The following is a 5,211-nucleotide window of genomic DNA, read 5'->3' on the forward strand; positions in this document are numbered from 1 at the left end:
CAGTGGTCAACAAAATTCTTCCAGAATTATGCATTTAAAATTGGAAGGGATTTTAGAGACCATTTAGTCCATTGCCCTCATGTTACAATGAAGGAAAATTGAAGCCCAAAGTTTGACTGTGGCTTGATTAAGGTCACATAGCTAATGAGAGTTAGGATTTGAATGCAGGTCCTCTGACTCAAATCTATTGCAGCATTGTACCATACAACCAGATGAGCAAACTGAATGAATTGGGGGGGGGGGAGAGGAATGGAGGCATGCCTTTCTCGATCCTACTTATGGAGATTCTCTTCTTCCAGCTACTAATTTCCTCATTAATTATAATAATGATGATGGTGGTGGTGGTGATGTCTAGCTAGTATTTATAAATCCCTTTATATTTTGAATAGCACTTTATTAATTTGATCATCACAGCAGCTCTGGGAGATAGATTTTATTGTTATCCCTATTTTTTAGATCAGGAAACTGAGGTAACAGACTAAGTCTATTGTCTGGAGTCACACAGCTAATAATTAATATTTGTATAGCATTTATTATGAACCAGGAATTGTATTAATGCACTTCACAATTATTATCACATTTGATCACTACAATAATCCAGGTGGGTATGTACATTTTACAGATGAAGACACTGAGTTAAACGGAGATTAAGTGATTTGCCCAGAGTCACACAGCTAGTTAAGAGTCTGAGACTGGATGTGTACTCAGATCTTCCTTGACTGTAGGCTAAAATCATCTTTCATGTTAGAAAAGTACATTTGGAATCTTCCCTAGTTATGGTGGATCATAACACTTTGAAGGCCGGTGATGTGTCACTTTTGTTTATGTATTGCTTAGTCAGTGATTTGCAAAAAGCAAATGCTTAATAGAGTCTTTCATTTTTTAATTCATTATGGAGATAATTATATCTAGGGAGAGGTATATAGCATGCTGAAAATATTTGGAGACTATAGAGTTCTAAGGGCAGTTACATGACTTGTAATAATCAATAAACCTACTTGGCATTTAGGATCTTTTGTTAGGTTTTTTCCATTACAACCAAGTGACTAAAGGAGAAGTTTTATTTAGCAAAATTAATCACCAGACTTGACTTCCTGAGAAAGAGCATAAAGAACAATGAAATTATTCCAAAAGAAAGGCAGCAGTATTCAATTCCTGACATGATTTTTATTTATTTATTCTCTCCCCTCCCCTGCTTTTTGATTAAGTACTTTCTGAATTTTGAAAAGCACTTCATGAATCACTCTGTGCATGGTTAATATTAATAGTAATGAGCCTTATTCTATTGAAATGGGCTTATTACCATGCTAACTGCCAGTTCCAAGATTCCAAATGGGTTCTAAAAACTGATTCTTCCAAACCTTGTTGGAGATCAAAAAATGGAAACATCAAAAATCATTAATCACCCTTGACTGCCACCTTCAAGTTAAGAACTTAGGTCAATACAAGCAGCATTTTGTTTAAGAGGTAGTGAATGCAGTATCATAGAAAGAATCCTTGACTTTGAGGCAGATGACCTAGGAAATTAAGTCTATTCTTCTTATATTTGCTCATTTCTCTGGATTATAATTTCATCACTCATTGTGTGAACAACTAAGACATTTTAATCTCGAAGGTCCCCTCCATATCTAACATTCTTTACTCTTGGGAAGTATTGCAGCATAGAATCTTATGGGAAAAGGGAATCTGAAAAATCACTGTAATCATTAATATTATAAATACCCCCTCCTTCACTGTCAAAGAGTCTAGGAGAAAAATGTGATTTGGAGGAAGCCCTCAAAGAGCTCTAGGTCATCTGTTTCAATGAAATCAGTTTCAATGATTTCTTCAACTGTTCTGAAGAAGTTTTACAACTTTTGTTGCTGTTTTTCCTTCATTCTCTAGAGTATCAATGAGATCGGAGGGGGTGATGTCTTGACTTGTGAGTGAACTAGAAGGAAGGAAGGAAGGAACTGATCCGTTGAATCCCACTTGAGCTATACATAGTCATCAGCTAAACTCTCTCCTCTAGATCATGAATTCAGTGACAAGACATAGAGCAGGATGTCTGGAGATGATTCCAGATGCAGTGGGAGACATTGGCCTTTTTATGTTGAAGAAGAGGACAAAGAAAGGGACTGAGGCAAACTGTTTCATGAATAATAAATTGTTCTTACTGGAAAATTGCCTGGAATTTTTTCCCTCCTCCACTCTGAGAAATGACTTACTTACATCCCTCATTTAATTCAAGCCTCTACTAAAATCCCACCTTCCATAGGCACCACCCTCATCTTTTAATTTCAAAGTCTTTCCTCTGTTCCTTTTCTAGTAAGTGTAAAGTATCTGAGACCAGATTTGAGTTCAGGTCCTCCTAATTCCAGGATTGATTATCTACTGTATCATTTAGCATATGACTTTTTATTTTCTACTGGTTCCTTGGTTAACATTTTTGGAAATGTTTTAAATATTTTTTGAAAATATTTGGCATTTAAGCTTCTTTCAGTTGATACCTCAGTTATGTCATTTCCAAGGTCTAATTCTTCTGGGTTTACTAGCTGTTTTTATCATTGGTTTTCTTTAGTGTCATTTCTATACCTTCATGCAATTCATGGTCTGTGATGTTAGAGTACAATTATGGTGCCTTTATCAACATTTATAAAGGAAATAAATTGTTTTTATAACTTTGATAAATCTGTTGCATTATCTATAAGTTTGCTGTTTTCTTCCAATTTCATCCTTTAATGTCTTGAAATTGATCTGACCTAATTGAATCTCAAACTATACTTTCTGTAAATGTGTTTTTATTCCTACTCACCAATTCTTTTTTATGAAGCAATAATGGTCATTGTCCACCATAAAATCTTGCAAACAAGTTCATTTTCTCAGCTATTATTGTATTGAAAGATAGAATGTCAAGTTCAGGGACATTTTTATTAGTTTGGATGAAATGTGGATGTTTGAGAAAGGAAGCAGTATGAAAGAAGTCTGAAAAAAATATTTTTGAACATAGATTGTGGAAGACTTTGATTACTAGCATGAGAACTTTAAAAAGAAAATTTTATCCTAGAGGGAACATAAACTTGGTATGGTTAGGAAAAAATTATTTTTGTTCAATTCTGCTTAATTTTTAACTTCTCCTTCCCCTCACATCTTTAGAAGTAATCCCCTGTTCTCACCTTCTTTTCCTCTTTCATCATTTACTTTTTAAAATTAGGATTTCATGACAGCTAATTATCAATATTGTTATGTAGTAGAGGCACATGCTAAATTATTAATTGTAGGTGAGTGCCTTAAATGCCTGACACATATATATATATATATATATATATATATATATATATATATATTTCTCTTATGCAAAGGAGAGCACTAGAGAAGAAAGAATATTAAGCTATTAGAATATTATAGAGTCAGAACCCTTGTGGTCCATGATCAGTTCTGTTCAGTTATGTGATTTTGGTCATCACCTAATCACTCTGGATTTCAAGTTTTATACCTGTAAAATTATGAGTATTCCATATTAATATCCCTAACATTTTGGCAAGGTGATATAATTTCCTCAAAAACATGTTTTGTACCCTAGAAAGTATTGCTCACATACCTTGATTATAAAAAGATAGTATAAAATACACACCTTTTTATAGATAATTAGGTTCAAAACCCTACAAAAGTTACTGCCCAGATAGAAGGATTCTAAGTTCCTTAATAAAAATATGCAAAATGAATACTGCCTACAATATGTGGTACAAAGAACTGATTTCAAAATGTGTTTATTTCAATCACCAACTTTGACAGGATAATAGCTTGGACAGACACTTGACCAGAAAAGATTCAAAGTAGCCTCAGACAATGTTCAGGGATCGAAATGCTAACCAACCATATTCTAGGCATAAAGGTAAAACCTGAAGCATTCATCTCCACAGTATTACCTGCACAGGCCTTCTTGTTGACATGTTAGTCCACAATGAAGTGGAGAGCTAAAGCTTGTGGTCACTCAGCCTGCAAGAGAAACATAACTATGCAGACTCGTCTTGCATAATCGCATGACAATGAACTCATATAGAAGGTCAGAGGTGGCAGAAGTATTTGCTACCCAAGTTCATGAGTGGCAATTGCAACTAATTAGATAGAAATTCATTTACCTTGTGCCACCCTCACCTCCCAGGTCCTTAATGCACTATATGGTCTAACCAAATAATCATTAACATTCATTAGACAGCAATCCATATATTCTATTAAAATGGATGATATCTTTCATTTGGTTGTATTTCATTCATATTTTAGCTATATATTACACCGTACAAAAGAATAATGATAACAAAGAAAAGGAACAAGAAAGAGAAAACTAGAAACAAAACAGAAATTCCATCAGCAGGCATAACATTTTAGTACATTATGTTTCATGGAGAGTTTTAAATTGTCCAAAATCTGTTCCATCTATTTCTGATAAAAGTAAAATGAATCTTGTCCTTTTGATTGTAATGTACTGAATTTCTAAAAGGTAAATATGCCAAAAGAAAGCTCTATATCCATTCACTTCCAAGCAACAAAGTATTTATGTATCTAGTAGGAGAATTAAAATGGGAGTGTGAAATTCCTCAGCATATTTTCACATTAGTCATGTTGTGAAAGAAGAATCACAACTAAAGGGAAAAAATGAAAAAAGAAAAAATATATAAAGCAAATTTTTAAAAGTCAAAATAGTGTACTTGGGTCTGCATTCAGATTCATAATTTTTCTCTAGATATGGATTGCACTTACCATAACAAGTCTTTTAAAATTGTCCTTGTTGCCGAACTGATGAGAGGAGCTAGGTACATCATAGTTAATCATCTCACAATGATGTTATTAATGTAAACAGTGTTCTCCTGATTCTGCTCACTTCACTCACTTCACTCAACTTGACCTTTTTCTTCTTTGAATGAAAATCTTCCCAGGCTTTTCTGAAATCCACACACACCTGATTTTTTACTGAACCATAATACTCCATCACATTAACATACCACAATCTGTTCAGTCATTTCTTAATTGATAGACAAGCCCTCATTTTCCAATTCTTTGTCACTACTAAAAAGAGCTACTATAATTGTGAATCTTTTCCCCTTTTCTTTGATCTCTTTGAGATACAGACTGTACTAGTGGTGTTGTTGGATCAAAGGCTATATACGTGGTTTTATTGTCCTTTTGGAATCCAAATTGCTCTTGCAAATGGGGGATCACTTCATAATTCCA

This window comes from Macrotis lagotis, chromosome 6 (assembly GCF_037893015.1).
Source record: "Macrotis lagotis isolate mMagLag1 chromosome 6, bilby.v1.9.chrom.fasta, whole genome shotgun sequence".
NCBI classification, from domain to species: domain Eukaryota; kingdom Metazoa; phylum Chordata; class Mammalia; order Peramelemorphia; family Peramelidae; genus Macrotis; species Macrotis lagotis.